Below are 21,445 nucleotides of genomic sequence, written 5' to 3' on the forward strand. Positions count from 1 at the left end.
GGGATAGAATTACATAAAAAAGTACTATTTTATATGTTAAATCATTTATGAAACCCAGACAACACCGGCAATTATATTACATTATGCATACTGTATTTCTCTCTTAAATTCTTCACTCTCTCATGTTATGTTAAGGCTCTCCAATAAAACCTACAAGCCCTTATTTCACATGAAGGAAAACATTTGAAATTCTTTGTGCATTTGAAAATATGTTTCTTTATGTATCATCTTGAGAGTAATGGAGTGAGCAAGCGTCTCCTCCTGTGTGTCATTTACATTGTGTGTATGAGCCAAGAACATTTGCCATTGCACAAATAACATTTTATAAAACTATAAAAATCCTCGCTTGTATTTTTGTGGGGGTTTGGCGTGAACTTCCGTAGATGGTACACCCATCAGAACACTTTAAAGCGGTTCATCTTAATGCACTGCTCTGCTCTGAATGCGGCCGGTCCGTTCATTTTAGGTGCTCAAATAATACAAGAATGGAATATGAGACACAAAAACATGTCATTGTAATCATGGTATATTTATATTCACTTAAAATTCCCATATGTGGACAGTAAATTGTGACTGGAATATGAAGTATGTAATGTAGCTATGTATGGCAAGCCACGAGGTACTTATGTCATAAAAGGCAAAGCGGACTGGTAACTCTTCACTATCACAACGCACAAATCAATCGAACCACAGAAGGACCCACAAACAAACCGTACTAAGACCACCTCCTGAGGGATCCAGGATTTTTGCACGCACTTCACTTCTACTGGTTGATTTTGATTTAGAAAAATGTAATTCATTTATTGAAACACGAAAAAAGTAAACTAAATTAAAATACACTTCAAATGAAATAAAAATATAATTAAAAAAAACAAAGTGGTAAAAAAAATGATACCAAATCCAAACATTTTACTCTCTCCAACTTCTTCCACCGGCCCATTTTGCAGTGACTTAAAATAACTATGACAATAGGTGGAAAAATACCATTACAAATTAGATCACAAATATAAATATAATAATAATAACTGAAAAATAAACCATTACTTTTTCATTAAACGGCTTCAAGAGTGATCATCATGGACATAATTTGATGCTCCACTTTATTTTTTGAGTTTGGAGATGGACTTTGTTACCACCTACTGGTGGAATCTCCAAACTTCAAACCAGGAACTGAGTTTAGACTTTATGCTGAAAATAGACTTGCTTTTGAAATGTCTTAGCACAATTACCTATTTCTCAGGAAAATAGCAAACTTTATTAACATACAATACACCCGTTTGCACACATACACCCACAGATACCGCAAACACTTTCATCCACTCCATCCATGACAACTGCACTGAGAATTAGTGCTCTGACGATAATTATATAAGACATTGTAGTGCGGTCGTAGTGCGTAGTACTGTGGTCTAAAATGTGGATCATCTTGTCTTTGCTTTGATACAAAATGCATTGAATGACCACATATTTGTTGTATATGTCATATTAAATAATATATGTTGTATGGATATGTAAAGATTCCATTCAAGGCAAGTCAGTCTACTCAGCGACCATCTTCCCGGGCTGCTATTTTCTATGGATACAAGTGGCATGAAAGTACAGCTTCTATTCACGATAATGGGGAATGGCCGAAATCTCAAAAAAGGTTGGTCAAGACTACGATTTAAAAAAAAAAAAAAAAAAAAAAAAAAAATATATATATATATATATATATATATATATATATATATATATATATATATATATATATAATCTGAAATATGACAATAATAGTATCAATTTGTGCTTCTTTAGCTCAGATCATGCTAAAAACACTATTTTTCAGGCTGGTTCAGCTAATGCTCATGCGCGTTCTCGAGTTAACTGACAGGCGATCTCTGTTTGTAATAGATTATTGGCTCTTTTATCTGTAGGCGGGACTTTCTTCTCTAAATCCACCATATTGTGAGTTCCATGTTCTAACAATGATTTGAATAAAAGCGGTCTCGATAAAAAATACTTCCTATGGATCTATAATTCTACCACTTTGCTATCTAGTGTAGGTAAGGTAATTGTGTTATGAATGAAAGTATTTTTGGCAACATAGTCACATGACAATTGCACTAACTACAAACTAATAGTTGGTACAAGATGGCAAAATTGTAAGATCTCGTACACCTTGGCTCATCAGACTTTTAGACTAACCAATCATATATGCTTCCCTCGTTTTGTTCCAAACACTGATGTTTCTTTCTTCCATGGTACACAAAGTTATTTTCCAATTAAAATAATGTTTAGGTTTATGATTTAGGTAAGGGAAAATAACTTACAGTTTACTCAAAGTATATTATTAAATTATATATTTAACACATACATGTATACACAGTTATAAATAATATGAAACTGATAGAGCATACCTCAAAATATTGAGCACAGCTATAGATGTCTGTCAGTGAAGGAGTTTCTTTGTGAATGTTTCCTTAAAGTCACTTTCAAATGAATACCATTCAGTTCCTGCTTTGGGCGTGCACGTTCATGAATATTTACATTTAATCATTTAGCAGATGCTTCTATCAAAGCATGTTACAAATTAGGAACAACACTAGCAATTTATCATAGAGGATCCAAAGTTACTGTATTGGCTGACTTAAACATCCTCAAACCATTTTTAAACAATAAAAAACTAATGTTTATTTAAACACCAAAAAGGTTTGTGGGAAACCTATGTTTTTTCATTGTCATTCATATAAAATGCATGAAATATATAGTTAACACATCCATACCGGTCTCCAAATGAACTGATGGTCTAAGTTGAAGTGTTGTGTCTTTTATGTAAAATGTCTCTTCCTTCCATGAGAGTGAAAATAACAGCTGGCAAACACACAGTTATCTGAGTTATTCTTCATTGTTTAAAAAATAAAATTGAGTAAAACCCTCAAGACTGTTGTTATTTTGCATGCATGTTCTGATTATTGGTGCATGTGAAAATAAGCACATTACAGAGCATGCTTTTTCAGCTATAGGTATACTTGTTTTATTATGCTATGGCAAATTTTATGGAGCTCAGATTACTGGACATTATTCACATGTTATAAATACCAATTTATGTTATGTAAATGATTTTTATTGCTCTAATCTCCCAAAATTTATGTGATCTGAGTTATGTTTAGAAGTGGCTTCAGAGTTAAATATGGCAATAATGTGATTTTAAGGTGATTTTAATGAGTTGCACAATTATTAACTGTCTGGGGCTATTAAATTATTTGAATGTATTAAGAGAGGACATCAGTTGTCTGGGTAACACTTTATTCTGATGGTCCCCTACAGATATTCAACTGACTATAAGTGACTTATCAACTGGCTTGCTATAGCTAGTAAACAGTGTTTCAACAAACATTCAGTAGACTTTCAGTAACCTGTATATAGATCTTTATTAATGAACGACTTACATTATTGTTGAGAACATCAGTTCATTAAAAGGTCATTCATAAAGATCTATATACAGGTTACTGAAAGTCTACTGAATGTTTGTTGAAACACTGTTTACTAGCTATAGCAAGCCAGTTGATAAGTCACTTATAGTCAGTTGAATATTTGTAGGGGACCATCAGAATAATGTGTTACCGTTGTCTGCTATTTCATTAAGATTACTAATGCAAAACCAACAATACAAATGTGAAATTGAAAGATTATTTAAAAGAATTATGGGATTTTTGCCATTGACGACACACAAGCTGCCTAATTTTGATGGAAAATCTGCAATTCTGTGGAATGGATTTCAATATGGTTAAATATGTTTCATGTAGTTAAGAATAACACACTGTTATAAACAGGTGAAAGCATAATCATACATGTTACCCAAAATACTTCATAAACAAACACAAAAACGGGACTTATGACATTCAATGCCACTATCAACTCCAAAAATGGGCTGACAGACCCAGAGATTCACAACAAATAAAAACTTTTGGCTTCTTAGATTAAACATCTGACTTTTCCTTAGGGGATTTCCCCCAGTTTGTATTTCCTACATTTCTTGACAAGTGATTATAATAGTGTTGATAATAAATCTTTCTACATATATGAGACATAGAACAAAGAGAAAAAATGGATATGCATGAATTGGATATGACAGAAATATATTGGCTAATACACTGCCTGGCCAAAAATAATTTGGATACTCTAATATTTCGTTGGACCACCTTTAGCTTTGATTATGGCACACATTTGTCATGGCATTGTTTTGACAAACTTATGCAACATCACAACATTTATTTCTATCCAGAGTGGCATTCATTTTTGGATTGTGTATTGATGACGGGAGAGTCGAACCATAAAGTCTTCTTCAGCACATCTCAAAGACTTTCAATGTGGTTAAGGTCAGGACTCTGTGGTGTCCAGTGATTCCTCATGCTCCCTGAACCACTCTTTCACAATTTGAGCCCGATGAATCTTGGCATTGTTGTCCTGGAATATGCCCGTGCCGTCAGGGAAGAAAAAATCCATTAATGGGATAACCTGGTCATTCAGTACATTCAGGTAGTCAGCTGACTTCATTTTATTGCTGCATATGATGTGACTTCACCAAGTGTTTTAGAGATCTCCGATCACGATCATTCAAGATTTTTTCAGACCACTTTTCTTCTACGAATCAGACAGTTCACTACTATCTTTCGAGATTTTAATAATGCGTTGGACACTTCTTAACCCAATTCCAGTGATTTCAGCAATCTCATTAGGTTTTTTCTTTGCTTGATGCAGGTCAATATTTTGCCCCTTCTGAATAAATATAATAAAATAAATGAGAAGCTACACACTGCATCAGTTAGGATTAAAAGAACTGTTGCCAGCTGAAACATATTAATCACTGCAATAATAATCCAGTCATAGGCTCTTAAGTATCTGCTTATTTAAATCCAAACTGTGACTTTTTTTGGCCTGGCAGTGTAGTAGGGAAGTATGGATATTCATATTCAGAGGCAGGTACTGTCTGTGGTACAGGCTACAGTATGAAACACGTCAAATATGCAAACACTGGCCATGATGAAGGCTAGACAGTTTCATTCATCTAATAACTAATAACTTATAACAAACTAATTCAGTATCTAATGTTTCACAATATAATTGTAATTTTGCTACAATTTTTGACTTCCCACCCCTGATCTCATTAATTTTCAAATGCTGGTTACGAACCTGGTCTTTGTCTCTCTCGAGTTCTCACAGCATACACTATTTTATAGTCTTTATTATAATGAATCAACTGTAAATTACTGGTCCAGATCAGAGCTGAAACAGCTCATACACAGCGCTGTCACGGAGCACCTGTTACTTTTCTAAGCACTGATCAGGATGGACCAGTCACAGTCATTTATTATTACTGGATGAGGAGTTTAAGAACTGATATAATAAGGGTTTAGACAATACGATACATTGTATTTGTATGATGGGTAAATACCACATTCATAAAGCAAGGTATCTTAAATTCAAACCAAATTTTTGCAGATTTTGTTATCTTCCCTTATGAAATTATTCTCTATTAAGAAAGCTAAGAGAACATCCCTTATCACTGAATGGATTTTAAATAAATTGTCATTTTTATACCCTTTTTTGTATCCACCATATGTATTTTTGCTTATGTTCTGTAACGTTCTTTATGTTGCAAAAAAAAAAAAAAAGAAAGAAAAAAAAGAAAGAAACAGTTTAACAAATGATTGTATAGACACATTATACACGAATTACATGTAGACACAAATCATTGCAATTATAATTTTTTATTTAAAAAGACTATCCAGAGTAAAAATGTATCCAATTAGATAAAAAAGGTCCTTATATTTGAATGTGGATCAATGGAGGATTCAGTTTTCTAAGTCATCAAGCATCTCTTGAGGAATCAGTTCTTCAATTTCGGTTAGTTTCTCAGTTATTTCATATAAGTTATTTCAGATTGAATGGCTTTTGAAAACATGGAAAATAGCAATATTTCACAACCTCATTGCTAAAAACATAATTGTAATTTTGACACAATTCATGACCCCATCCTAGACCTCACTAATTTTCAAAGCCTGGTTACATCCCTGACTACTGTATCTTCAGTGAGGAAAGACACGTGTCTTTCACTGTCACAGGAAGAAGAGCTCCAGCACTATGAAAGCAGTTCAGAACAAACTCAGTGATAACAGAGGAAATCCAAGTGAGTTAAAACCTAAAAATTAACCTGATATTGAACTAAATCAGTCATATACAATGTTACTGAATGGGACTACAATTCTGACAACACAAAGATCCCTGAGTTGCCATAGATTCTTGAGTTACTCAATTCGTTTTTAGCAAGTAGACGAACCTGATTTTTAAAAGTTGCATTTTGAACTAAAAGTGGTGCTTTTATTCCCTGAGTGCTCATGTAACAGTATTTTGACTAGAAATGACACAAGATCTCCTCCTTCAATGCTGTACACTGTAAAAACTATTTGTGAGGTAACATAAAAAAAAAAATATTTATGCGGTAATAACTAAATTAACTACATTAATTATATTTCATTCAGAATGTATCATTTAATCTAACTAAATTAGCCTATAAATTTAAATAACTTAAAATTAATTTTTATGGTTAAATGAGGTAGAAATAGATCCTTGAGGTAACAATGGCAGGTTACCACTTTTTCAATGTATGAGCGCAACTAGAACAAAACCAAATTTATTGGTGATTATATATTTACACTTTTCTAACTATCAGAATCATGGGAAAATGCTGCACTATCAATGTAATATGAAACATAAGATGTGAAACAGAACCTGATCATTTTACATATCATACACCTAACTGAAAGAGCACAGATAACAGAAATGCAAATAATAATAAAAAATTTTAAAAAAATCCCCCCTTTGCTTTTGTCACGTCAGATCTGAGGATCTTGTTATTGGGAAAATATGGTTTAGGAAAGAGTTCAACAGGAAACACCATCCTGGGCAGAAATGTGTTTCAGGTGGATGAGTCATTTAAAATCAATTTTCTTCTTTTAAAAGAGAGACTTTTATTTTGAGGATGAGCCCCCAGTTAAAGGAGTAGTTCAAAAATGGAAAATGTAACACTCATTTACTCACCCGTATGTTGTTCAAAACCCACATGCTGTTACTTTTTCTTGCAATATAAAAATAGATATTTTAAGCAGCTCTAATTGATAAATAACAGTTTGTTTTCAATGTTTTCAGACACAGGCAAATTGCTAGCAATGCAGACACAGTGTTTGTCTTGTACTGTGTGAACTTAAAAAAACAAAAATTATAAAATGTTGGGCCTTTATCGCCCTTTTCTCTTTGCATATATATTGGGCAAACTTACATAAAAAGGAGGAAAAACAAACTGCAGTAGGGTTGCTAAAACCTTTGACCCTCCTCATGGAGGGCCCACTTCAGAACTGACTAGCGAGACAAAGACACCACATTTTTAACCCAAGGATCAAACCATTTGACCCTCCCAGGGGAAAGATCATCAACACAACACAAGATAAACACATAAATAAACTCTTAACAACTGACATTAATACAGAAAATAACACATATACTATAAACTACCACATCTAACATTAACAGTACATATACTATAAACAGTGATCGCCCCTCAACAGAAGGCCTAGTTGACCTAGTGCTACATTACCCACAATTAAATTATTACTGTATAAAACAAGAAACAGAAAGGCCGCACATTCTCTTAAAACCCACCCCCGGAACCATGCTGCAGTCATGAACCCAGAGAGAGGTAAGAAGAAAATCAAACAAACTTCCAATTAATAAAGCAAAAGAAAAACTCTTGTTGTATTTCTTTCTTGCCTAATGTGCACCCTTAGACAACAAAAAGACAACAAGTGCATATCATACATCTTATAACAAAACAAACATATAATGTGGGCATGTAGGACTCACAGGCAACCTATCACATCGTCACAGTGTTCAGCAGAAAAAAAGAAAGTCATTCACATCTGGGATGGCATGAGGGTGAGTAAATGATGAGAGATTTTTCAATTTTGGGTGAACTATCCCTTTAAGTTCTATCAGAAGTGTTTAAGTTAACAGCAAATAACATACAGGTGTAGTACAAAATCTAAAGTTCTACTAACGTAGAGTTCATTAACTTAAATTTTATGTAACTGATGACCTCAAATATTTTAATTCTAATTTATTAGGGTTTACAGTGTAGCAGTGTTAATCTTGTAACCGAAATCACTGATGAAAACGAAAAAGGTTTTTTTTTTATTTTTTGAACGGAATAATAATTTGAAACTGGAAATAAAATACAATTTTGAACTATATTAAAACTAAAATCTATAATAACCTTGTAACAAACAGCGCCACGTTATAGTCCACATTGAACCCACTTCAACTGCACACACACACACACACACACAGAGAGACCTGAAATAAGCCACCATGCTGCTGATGGCACTGCGTTCATCTTGGTTGAGGAAGGCACTGATGTCCTGTAGCAGGTTGTCCAGCTGGTCGTAGCCCCTCAATCTGATCAGCAGGTCCTGTAGAACGCTGCAGTGTATGTCCAGGAGTCCGTTGTTGAAGACACCTTGGCCCCGGCCCACTAGCTTTCTAGAACCCTGCCGCTCCAGATTTAAACCAATGGACTTCAGCGCCTTTTGAGCGGAATCCCTGAGCTTATGCTCCTGATCAGATGAACGGTCAGGAGAACGCAAGCAAGAACGTGAATGAGAATGAGAGGCCTCCCGGACTGCAAAGAAACACAACAAAGACACACACAAACACACATTTTATTGTGTATTGATTGTGTTTTAAAGTGTACATAGAGTACTAAAGGTATATTTTTTATTTTATGGATGGATAAAATATACACTCTGGGATGCTATTCTCCTCACTACAGTGCAAAACAAGGCATTTTCGTCCGCAGAACTGCTGCTCAGTGGATGTTTTTGGCATTATTCTGAGTAAACTCAATCAAATCAAATCACTTTTATTGTCACACAACCATATACACAAGTGCAACAGTGGGTAAAATTCTTGGGTGCAGTTCCGAGCAACATAGTCATGACAGTGATGAGACATATACCAATTTACAATAAACATCAGATTTACACAACACAATTTACTTATCTAATATACACATAATTACACACAACAAAATATACAATAATAATATACAATGCACAGTATACAATACACACAATATATAATACACATTCACACACACACAATATACAGTGCATCTGGAAAGTATTCACAGCGCTTCACTTTTTCCACATTTTGTTATGTTACAGCCTTATTCCAAAATGGATTAAATTCATTATTTTCCTAAAAATTCTACAAACAATACCCCATAATGACAACGTGAAAGAAGTTTGTTTGAAATCTTTGCAAATTTATTAAAAAGAAAAAAAAAATCACGTGTACATAAGTCTCAATGAACGGCCTCAGGGTGCGCGGTTTCCTGCTCACTTATACTCCCATACAGTTCCTTGAGTGCCCGGTCTGTGTCGGCTTGTGGGGGGATGTACACAGCTGTGATAATGACCGCTGTGAATTCCCTCGGTAGCCAGAATGTTCAACACAGAAGCATGAGAAATTCCAGATCAGGAGAGCAGAAAGTCTTGATAGAATGTACGGTCCTCTGATCACACCAGGATTTGTTGATCATAAAACATACACCACCACATCTGCTTTTACCTGAGAGGTCTTTCGCTCTGTCCGCTCGGTGCACGGAGAACCCCGTAGGTTTGATGGCTGAGTTTGGAATCTCCACAGACATCCAAGTTTCCGTAAGGCAGATAATGCAACAGTCCCTCGTCTCTCGTTGGAAAGAGATCCGCACTCTCAGCTCGCAGAGATTGTTGTCCAGAGACTGAACATTTGCCAGTAGAATACTGGGTAGCAGGGGTTGATTTGTGTGACGTCTTTCTCTGATGAGAACGCCAGCTCTCCTTCCCCTTTTCCTTCTGCGTTTCCGCGGCCGGGCCGCCCAGACAAAGGGCTCCGCTGCCATGTTTGTAAACAGCTTGTCAGCATTGAGGAATTTGAAGTCCGGTTTACGGTGTGCAATTGCAGAACCAATGTCCAAAAGTGTTTGTCTGTCGTAGACAATAAGGCAGACAAAATCCAAGACAAAAAACATAATAACTGTAAACAAAACAAACAAAAAACTGCAATGTTGGGTCGGAGCTCGCAAACAGCAGCCATACTCAGCGCCATCTTGAGCTGAACATTGCATAACTTTAGAGACGCTTGTGGGTGAAAATCCCAGGAGATCAGCAGTTACAGTTATGAAGCTTCTGACTTATTTCTGCATGATTTTATGCATTGTACTGCTGCCACACAATTGGCTGATTAGATAATCACATGGATAAGCAGGTGTACATGGAGTATTTAAACCTTTGGAATAACCTGTGTTTATGTATAAATCTGTCTTTAAATGTGGTTTGATCTTCATCTAAGTTATAACAACAGTTACACATTTGCTCTTTGAGGCAAAACATGGCAAAGAAGTTAAAATCCTCGGGCTCTGGAGACATTAAAAGACACTTACGTGTTCAGGATGAAAGCCCCAATAGGCCTACAGACCGGGGACTTGATTTGGATGGCGCGGCGGGAGAGGTGATCCAGCATCAGTTGTCCAACATGTCGGTGATGATGATGAAGGTTCTTGCTGACTTGGAAGATCTCGCTGTAATACTTTGATCGATTACGGCTATGGAAATAAAATTATCTGAGTTAGTTACAAGAGTGACTGATGCTGAGAGACGAATCGATTGTCTAGAATCTTCGAAGAGGGAATTAACCGCTAATCCGCCCACGACCAAAGTTGATTTGGAACATGTCCTTGAAAAGCTTGAAGATCTTGAGAATAGAAGCCGCAGGAATAACGTTCGAATTGTTGGAATTCCTGAGCATGAGGAGGGCAGGGATATGGTGGGATTCTGGACGAGCTTTCCCCGAGTCTGCTCGACATAACAGGCAACAAGCTGGAAATCGAGCGAGATCACAGATTTGCTGAGGGAGATAGGCCCCAATCGATTCTGGCCAGATTTCTGAGATCATCCAATAAAGATCTTGTGTTGCACCAGGCGAGGAGCAAAGGGAAGCTTTCTTGGAAGAACCATAATATTTTCTTGTTCCCGGACTTTGTGAGTTCGACGAGAGAAACGCGATCGGTTCAAAGAATGTAAGAAACTCTTACATCAGCGAAAGATCACTTTTGCCCTGATGTTTCCGGCCAAACTGAGAATAGAAACGAAGGACAGTCGTAAAGTATTTACATGTCCCAATCAGACAATGTCTTTTATTGAATCAATGGGTGAGTAAATCATTGGGTGTTTCTCACGTGAGTGGGTCGACTCGCTGTACTTACTCTGGCTTTTGAGGAAGCTGGCCGTCATTTTGGTTTCTTTTTTCTTTTTGCGTTGGCTCCGCCTAGCGGCTGGAGTTTGTTTTGAGAATAACACTTTCCTTAAAGAAGCTTTTGCATTGATGAAAGTTTACTTTTGCATTGAAGTTCCCAGCCAGTTTGAAAGTGGACACAACGGATGACCGCAAAATACCTACATGCTCACACAAAGGATGTCTTTTATGAAGTTGGCGGATTGTGTAAGTCATGGTATATACTTTTATGTGGCCTCCGAGTGAATTGACTCTTGACCATCCGGGGAGCCGGGATGCCGGTTTTGTTTCTTTTTGTATTGGTTCTGCCTAGCGGCTGGAGCTTGTTCTATTGAATAACACTCCTTTGGAACAGCTGTGGATTAATCTGTTCGTTCTTCGTGCTTATTTCTCCTGCTGGCTGGAGTTTGTTTTGTTGAGTATTTTTACGGGACATTGGATTACGTCATCCGCTGAACTCATAACAGCCAGCTCACTGAATATTCATTTGTCTGTCCGAGGAATCTGAACGGTTTTATATCAGCTGGAATTTGTTTTGTGGAACACCTTTGAGACAGTTCTGTGAATTAATCTACACGTTCTTTGTGTTCATTCTTCCTATTGGCCGGGGTTTATTTTACAAAGTATTTTCTGTTATGTAATTTTGCCTCACAGATTTGTGAGGCAAAATTTAGCAATCCGATGGCACCGGATGGCGCTTTCGTGTGCGGGGTTAATGTGCACATTTTTGTTTGTTTCGTTCAGGGGAAGTTCAGGGTTTGATTGTTTCACTGGGGAATGTGGTCTGTATAATTTTGTTTTTGACACACAATTTATTTTTTATACCATATCAAAATGTCAAATGTTAATATGAGTGTACTATCTCTCTCCATGTGGAATGGAAATGGGTTGGGCAACCCATAAAAAGAAGGAAGGTTATTACTTTTCTTAAACATAAGAAATATGATACTGTGTTTCTTCAAGAAACACATCTATCCCCGCAGGAAGCTGAATAATTTGGGAAGATATGGGGTGGACATGTTTTTTTTTTAGTGCTGGCTCAAGTAAGAGCAAGGGAGTCATTATATTGGTTAATAAACATCTACAATTCAAATGTCTCAAACAGACTAAAGATAAATTAGGGAGAGTCATTATTGTTTTAGCTGAAATTCAAGGGCAAAGGTTGATTTTGGCTAATATTTACGCACCTAAAGCTGATGATCAGGGCTTTTTTATAGATCTTGAAGGGATGCTGCAAACCGCTGGCACACCTCATGATATAATATTGGGAGGAGACTTTAATCTTTTGATGGACTCAGTCCTTGATCACAGTGAAGCAAAAGTGTGTAAACCCCCTAGAGCAACACTGACGTTTCACAGGATGTGTAAAAATCTTGGTCTTACAGATATTTGGAGACTTTTGAACCTGTCTGGTAGGGACTATACATTTTTTTTCATCAGTCCATAAGATTTATTCTAGAATAGAATTTTCATCTGTTGTTGATTGCTCAATTGGAAATATCTTGCCCTGGTGAGTTTAGAGGTGTTGCCATATACAGAGAAAAAGAAGTCATATAGTTGGTGCCATAATGTGTCTCTTTTGCAAAATCCTGATTTCCAACAAATGCTAAGGACTGAAATCAATATTTATATGGAGACCAACTGATCCTCAGTATCCTCAGTGGGCGTGGCTTGGTTCTATAAGTATTTACAGCTGTGCCACATGCTCTGTACTGTTTTTGGGAGTAGCACACACCCCCCTAAAGTGGCAGGTGCTTTGGGAGAGGTGATTGCTGCTTTTGGAAAAGGTCATGAAGCATCAGTGTATTACTCCCTGCTAATTCAGAGTCTGGGGGATGGAGCCTTGACTTCTCTCAAGAGAGTATGGGGAAAAGATTTGAATTTGGTATTGGAGGATAGAGTGTGGACTAAGATTCTGAAAAATGTCAAGTCTGTATCTAGAGATGCAAGGGTTCGCCTTATGCAATTTAAGATTTTACATAGATTTTATTGGACCCCCTCTAGATTATATAGGCTTGGTCTTAAAGACACACCCACCTGCTGGCGATGCCAATCAGAAGTTTTAGTTGTTTTTTTTTTTTTTTGTATTGTGTGTGTGTGTGTTATGTGGGACCACAGGGGTATTCGTTAGGGGTCAGGGTGGGATTGTATTAGTGGGGTTTAAATGTAAAATGTTGATTCTTTATATATTTGTAGAGTCATATGTCATGTGCATATGAATCAATAAAAATGTTAATTACAAAAAGAGAGAGAGTTAATATCTCACCCATCCTATAGAGATTGTAGGTTTGGAAGCCTAACCACACTGCAAACACAACCACACCCAATACAAAGTGTACCGCAAACAGTTCCTTAATGAACAGTTTCTTTATGGTGTCAATCAGGTCAACTTCTAGTCAGTATGCACACAGCACCTGTGTCAGAAAAAAGGAAGATACAGTATGTGTGTGTATTTACTGAAAAATATAGTGTAGTTCACCAAGTGATAAAAAAAAAAAAAAAAAAAAAAAATCATGTTTTTGGCTGCTTACTGAAGTGTATAGTGTGTTTATCCTTAGTTGAATTTGAAGTCTGTAATCAGTTAATGGCATAGGCCAAACCCTATGCATCCTAACAGCCAGGAAAAACCATTTCATACTTGGAGGCAATGTAGAGTCTGGTCAAGCACATCCTTACAGAAACACTATTTCATGGCACAGCTAATGACACAAAAAAAACGAAAACCCCAGCTATCTTTCTAAGGATTTTGTGTGTGCTCATCTAAAATGATTAATATGTGTGGCCGCCATGTAGAACAATACTTTTGACCTGTAATCTACTGAGGCAATGCCACAGCACCATAGGCTGAAATGTGATTGGTTTTATTTTAGAAAAGTATACAGAAGTTCTGTCTAAAAGTGCAGAGAGCAGCGAGGGATGGGAGTGCTGACCTGAAGTCACAGGAAGAAAGACAGTCTGACTCATGTGAGCAACCAATCAGAACATTTGTTTCAGCCAGGATGGGATATTTGTAGACTAATTATAATTTCTGTTTCAGTAAGGGGTGTGATAAATCTATAAATCTCCACTTTCACTTCCACATTGCTCTTCTTTTGTTTTTAGCGATTTTCATTCTTTGTGCGTATCGCCACCTACTGGGCAGGGAGCAGAATTAAGTAAAATTAAGTACAATTAAGTAAAAAAGGACTTAAATATCGATCTGTTTCTAACCCACACCTATCATATCTCTTCTTAAGACATGGATTTAACCACTGGAGTGAAATGGACTTTTCTGCTGCCTTTATGTGCTTTTATGAGCTTCAAAGTTTTGAACCCTGTTTTGATCACTTGCATTGAATGGGCCAGCAGAGCTGAAATATTCTACTAAAAATCTTAATTTGTGTTCTGCAGAAGAAAGAAAGTCATACACATCTGTGATGGCATCAGGGTATGGGCTGCGACGGTCACTGTGACAACCGTCCCACTGGTGGTGATGTTCATGTAAATGTGTCAACTTACAAGACCTTGAGAAAACCTAAAATAAATACATGACATAATAGCATATTGTTGATATAATTGATTAATGTCAATATCTATGATGCTTTTGAAATAGGTGATTAACCCGTGCTTCAGTTTATCGGTCTTCAGATCATGTTGTGCTTGCTCAAAGTTTTACTTAAACTTTTTCTTCTTTGTTACTGCAATGGTAATATATTGCAGTGTTAATTATTTCTCATCATATTTTTGTCAGTAGTGTGTAGAATTGCTTAATTATTCTCATGATGCAGATTTCATCTCGTCTTAGTAGAGAAAAACACCTCATACAGAACATTTTTGTCAGTAATGTCATTGACAAGGTGAACATTGCTTCAGTGTTTTCACAAAAGCACTTGTTGCACAACACAGTGTTGTACAAAAGTACATTGCAAAAGTGTATTCAGTGTGACTGGAAACATCATAATCCCAGTGAGGTCCTCTTTAAAACCAGACAATGTTTTTTTTCTGTTGAAAAAAATAAAATATAACAATTCAGTTGCAAAGCATCCCTCAAGGTATGACTGAACCATTTAATTATTGTCCAGCTGTTTACTGATATTTAGACATGTTGAATTTAGGAGTTTAGCTATATATTAGCAGATTTTGATATTCTGAAATATTTTTAGCAGTTAACATTTACATGTTTCAGACTTATAAGAGAGACTATTGGTGCAATAACTGACATGTTAAAGCCAACCCTGTAAACTTTACAGTACATTTCTGGCTAATAGATGCATGACTTTAAAAGACTCTTTTACAGTAATAGTTCTACACTTAATTAGGGACAGTGATGACCTTTCTACCTCCTGTATAGTTCTAATAAACTTGATTTGAAGGAAAAAAGATAATTCAATAATTCAGAGCCTGACGAAAGATGAAAATGTTTGACCATAGCCCTATATAAATTAGTTGTTAATTATCTTTTTACATATTTTATTGTTGTTAATGTCAGTAAATTTACATCTTCATCCCAACTCAAAATCAATGCTTTACTGTCAAATGTGCATTTCTATGTGACTAAAAAATATGTGACATTAACATAATTAACTGCATTTGCAACTCCATAATAACATCACTAAAAGTATTGTTTTATTATTATTATTATTATTATTATTATTTGATTTAAAGGCTGTAAAACCCACCGGTGTTTGTCAAATCAGGTGCTGGTGTCACCTATGGCAATGTTCTGTCTCTCCGTTAATGCCTCACAACATGCCTGAGCAATCTGTAACTGTGTTCTGCTGCTTGCGCTCTGCTCTCAGCCATGACTAAAATAATTCAATACAATAGGTGTCAACAGGTGTCACATGAGAGATGCTTAAGAACACAAAGCAGATGTTTAGATTTTAATTGTGGTCTATTCAGTGGCGGCTCGTCAGGAGGCGAGGGAGGCTGAGCCTTCTCAGAAATGTATTCAAAATGAACGTAGCAACAAAAGTGACCAAATTAACATTTGATTTTTATCAATTGACATACTAATGTACATATTTCAGATGCTGTTAATGGTAAAATATTTTTTTTTTTTTTCATGTATGAATCGGTATGAATGCTAGAAGAGGCAAACGGCATACTGCCTCCTCTCATTAGTAAACTGACCAATCAAAATGGAAATTCAAATGTGAAACATCATCTGCTTCTGTTCATAAACCCTCTGAAAATCTTAAAACGAAGGCAAAATGAAATGTGCCTCCTGCGTTCATAACCAATCGCTATCAGAGACAACCATTATAGCCAATCAGCTTTCAGTATCACGCTAATGCATCATCATCAACCTGCCTGTGGTTAATGATACAAGTGAAGAGTAACTTTCCAAATCTGATTAAATAAAAATTAGTAAAAGATTTAGAACATGTAAAAGACTGGATGACAGGATCATATATAAATTGGACTCAATGAAGCAGTGGAGAATGGAGTTCCTCTACACATAGCAACTGTATTAGGTGAGTAGATGTTATTGTACATGGACTGGGGTCCTCCATTCATTTAGAAATGTCTGTCGCTGGCACTGCGTCATTTGTTCTGTTCGTTTACTGTATTGACGAGTGTTGAGTTGTTGAAAGATCACATCACATTGGTTGTTATAAAGGTTATTTTGAGAAATCAGGGAAAGAAGATGTACGGGAGAATGATTACCAGCAGAAAACATATATATATATATAAAAAACATGATGTTTAGACCCACTCCCAATGTTTTATTGGTTTGATCTTTCAATATTGATTTACATATTTGCCTCCCTAGAACAATCTATCACGAGCCGCCACTGGGTCTAATATATCCGCCAAATACATATACATATACATACACATACATATAGCATATACATTCATTGAATACTGTTGTTGGCAATGATTTTGGCACTCGTGGCTAATTTCAAATTTCTTTTTGTTTTCTAATAATAAATGTAACGGTAGGCTAGAATAGACTCTTCCTGCATCTGAAAGCAGAGAATTTAGGCTACACCCATACAGACTGCACAAAGAAAACAGACTAAAAGTAGCTTTGAATAGGCTTAGTGGAATGCAAATTTCCAAAATACAGCCTAACCTATCTGAAAATGTATCTATAAAATACCCTTCAAAGAATTGATCTTGTTAGTTTGAAGCATCCTCTGAGAACGCCTCTGTATCACCGGTAATGGTCTATTTATAACATGTGTGTCCATCAGGGGTGGATCTAGGGGAGGGGCCACAGGGGCAATGGCCCAGCTGAAAATGTCCTGGTTATTTTTGTAACCTCCGTTCCCTGATGGAGGGAACGAGACGTTGTGTCGATGTAGTGACACTAGGGGTCACTTTTGGGAGCCCCAAACACCTCTGCTTTTTTGAAAAAAGGCCAATGAGAATTGGCGAGTGGAATTTGCATGCCACTCCCCCGGACATACGGGTATAAAAGGAGATGGTATGCAACCACTCATTCAGGTTTTGTGCTGAGGAGCCGAGACCAAGCCCCGGCCATTTCAGCAGGTAGTTCAGCGTTGTGGCAAGAGGGACACAATGTCTCGTTCCCTCCATCAGGGAATGTAGGTTACGAAAGTAAGGGAATGTAGTCGGTTCGTGGGATCAAGCCCTATTCATTTAAATTTCCATTGGACGCATAGTTGGTGCGATGGACCGTACCCCTTACGTGGACGCCCACTTGCCCACTAGCTTGTAGGCCAGGTGGCACTTTCCCATTACTTTGGGGTAATGTTTGGTTTGCCCCTTATCTCGCCGTATGGACACCTCTAGGGGCACTCTTGCGTTGTCATGGTCACTTTGGGGTGGGTCCACCGACCCCCTACTGCCCACGGGGCATTTAGTAATGTAAACAGCGTCCACCGAGCCTCTTTTTAACCACCTTACCCACTATTCTTGTGAAGGGGCTTCCTGTTGTCCACGAACTCACTTCCTTTGACCCCTTTCCCACTATTCTTGTAAAGGGGCTTCCTGTTGTCCACGAACTCACTTCCTGTGACCCCCTTACCCACTATTCTTGTAAAGGGGCTTCCTGTTGTCCACGAACTCACTTCCTGTGACCCCTTATCCACTATTCTTCTATATGGGCCTCCTGTTGTCCACAGAACCACTGTCTGTCCCCTTACCCACTAAATACCACTTTGGCATGCCTTTGCCCCCAGTGTGGCCCCTGATGCCATACATCGCCCTAATTCGTGCCGGGCGGCGCCCAGGCGTCCCACACGCCCCCTCTAAGTGTGTTTTTATGCGTTCCTGACACCAATTATTTTTTGTTACATTTTTTAACACATTTCATCATGGGGCACACCGTGGGGGCCTGCTGTGCCCGCCCAGAGTCCTTTAAAGCCGTTTTCTGACGTTCAACCAGTACTTCACCGAAATCCTTGGCACTCTTAGTATGTCTTCAAGAGTCCCACGAGGGGTCACTATGTGAAATTTGGGGTCTCTGGGACCTCTGGGCACATTGCCAGGGCACATCCCATGTGCAATTTATACCATCCATTCCTATAGGTGTTTCGTGGACACCCCTCAGAAAGCTCCAAATGACTCCAATTTGAAATCTATATCTTCTCAAGGGCCCCTTAGACAGTGTGCAAAGTTTGAAGTCTGAATGACTTCGTTAAGTGCTTAATTGGCTGACTTGTGAACGAAAAGTGACAGTTATTTTCCTTTAATATTTTTCTCGATTTTTTTTAAAGTACTTCCCAAACTCTGAGGGACACAGCTTTTTAATATGTTGTTTCTAAGGGCCCTACGATGAAGCATTCGAAGCCCCTAGGTCTTAGCACCTAATTTAAGGCGGTCCACGAAACACCTATGGAACTGCATTGGTTTAATGGTCAAGTGGGCCGTCTAGAAAAGGGGGTTCCGAAGGCCACAGGACCTTGAAATTTGAGATCCTCGACCGTCAGGGGCCCCCAAATCAGGATCTAGAATTTGGAGGCCGCAGGTGCTCGCTAAGTATTAAAGCTTCTGATGAATGTACTGAGGCACGTGGGCCTACGGAGCAGGCTGTCTCATTGAGTCCTATGACAAGCAGGGAGATCTGTTGAAAATAATGAAAAATATTGTTTTTCAGCCTAGGCTTTAGTCCCCTTAGTATGTCGATAAGGGGCACGCGACGTGTCAGCGTGTGACATTTGGGGTCTCTGGGACCTCTGGGCACGCTGCCAGGGCGCATCCCACGAGCAATTTATTCCATTCATTTCTATAGGTGTATCGTGGACAACCTTCAGAAAGCTCCCAATGACTCCAATTTGAAATCTAGAGCTTCTCAGGGGCCCCTCAGACGGTGTGCAAAGTTTGAAGTCTGAATGACTTCGTTAAGCGCTTAATTGGACGACTTGTGAATGAAAAGTGACAGTTATTTTTCTTTAATATTTTTCTCGATTTTTTTTAAAGTACTTCCCAAACTCTGAGGGACACAGCCTTTTAATATGTTGTTTCTAAGGGCCCTACGATGAAGCATTCGAAGCCCCCAAGTCTTAGCACCTAATTTAAGGCGTTCCACGAAACACCTATGGACCTGCATTGGTTTAATGGTCAAGTGGGCCGTCTAGAAAAGGGGGTTCCGAAGGCCTCAGGACCTTGAAATTTCAGATCCTCGACCGCCTGGGGCCCCTAATCAGGCCCTAAAATTTGGGGTGTCTAGATCCTTCCTGAGCGTACATCCAAACCCTACCCTAGTTGTCTCTAATCTAACTCAAAAGGCTCTGTCAAGCTATGAGTGCAAGAGGCCTGTGTGTGAGAATCTTGCATAAACTGCCAAAAATACTTTTCCTTTTTATTAGAGTCTCATGCTCTCGATATGTCTTTCGTGGGTCATCGGGCTACCACCGTGTGAAATTTGGGGGCTGCAGGACTTTTCTAGAAAAGTTCCACCTGCAATTTATTCCATTCATTTCTATAGGTGTTTCGTGGACAACACCCAGAAAGCTCCAAATGACTCCAATTTGAAATCTAGAGCTTCTCAGGGGCCCCTTAGACAGTGTGCAAAGCTTGAAGTCAGAATGGCGCCGTTAAGTGCTTGATTGGCTGACTTGTGAATGAAAAGTGACATTTTTCTATAATACATTCTTGATTTTTTTTAAAGAACTTCCTAAACTCTGAGGGACATGGCTTTTAAATATGTTGTTTCTAAGGGCCCTGCGATGAAGCACTCAGAGCCGCCAGGTCTTAGCACCTAATTTAAGGCGGTCCACGAAACACCTATGGACTTGCATTGGTTTAATGGTGAAGTGGGCCGTCTAGAAAAGGGGGTTCCGAAGGCCTCAGGACCTTGAAATTTGAGATCCTCGACCGCCTGGGGCCCCTAATCAGGCCCTAAAATTTGGGGTGTCTAGATCCTTCCTGAGCGTACATCCAAACCCTACCCTAGTTGTCTCTGATCTAACTCAAAAGGCTCTGTCGAGCTATGAGTGCAAGAGGCCTGTGTGTGAGAATCTGGCATAAACTGTCAAAAATACTATTACTCTTTTCTAGAGCCTTGTGCTCTCGATATGTCTTTCGAGGGTCATCGGGCTACCACCGTGTGAAATTTGGGGGCTGCAAGGACTTTTCTAGAAAAGTTCCACCTGCAATTTATTCCATTCATTCCTATAGGTGTTTCGTGGACAACACCCAGAAAGCTCCAAATGACTCCAATTTGAAATCTAGAGCTTCTCAGGGGGCCCCTTAGACACTGTGCAAAGCTTGAAGTCTGAATGGCTCCGTTAAGTGCTTGATTGGCTGACTTGTGAATGAAAAGTGACATTTTTCTGTAATACATTCTTGATTTTTTTTTTTTAAAAACTTCCTAAACTCTGAGGGACATGGCTTTTAAATATGTTGTTTCTAAGGGCCCTGCGATGAAGCACTCGAAGCCCCCAGGTCTTAGCACCTAATTTAAGGCGGTCCACGAAACACCTATGGACCTGCATTGGTTTAATGGTCAAGTGGGCCGTCTAGAAAAGGGGGTTCCGAAGGCCTCAGGACCTTGAAATTTCAGATCCTCGACCGCCTGCGGCCCCCTAATCAGGCCTTAAAATTTGGGGTGTCTAGATCCTTCCTGAGCGTACATCCAAACCCTACCCTAGTTGTCTCTAATCTAACTCAAAAGGCTCTG

At 38.2% G+C, this 21,445-nt stretch overlaps 2 protein-coding genes across 3 annotated transcripts in view; one reads left to right on the plus strand and one right to left on the minus strand.

Moving 5' to 3' along the window:
* The window catches only part of bpifcl (BPI fold containing family C, like), an 86,530-nt gene extending 84,031 nt beyond the window's left edge, over positions 1-2,499 (minus strand). For both annotated transcript variants that reach the window (XR_007895748.1, XM_051683564.1), the window contains exon 1: positions 2,397-2,499. The gene's annotated coding sequence lies outside the window, so the exon portion shown is untranslated. The remainder of the gene's footprint in view (positions 1-2,396) is intronic.
* Positions 1-21,445, plus strand: part of LOC127432446 (NACHT, LRR and PYD domains-containing protein 12-like) — a 612,890-nt gene that overhangs the window by 249,931 nt on the left and 341,514 nt on the right. The window lies entirely within an intron of this gene.

Source organism: Myxocyprinus asiaticus, chromosome 42 (assembly GCF_019703515.2).
Source record: "Myxocyprinus asiaticus isolate MX2 ecotype Aquarium Trade chromosome 42, UBuf_Myxa_2, whole genome shotgun sequence".
Classification (NCBI taxonomy): Eukaryota; Metazoa; Chordata; class Actinopteri; order Cypriniformes; family Catostomidae; genus Myxocyprinus; species Myxocyprinus asiaticus.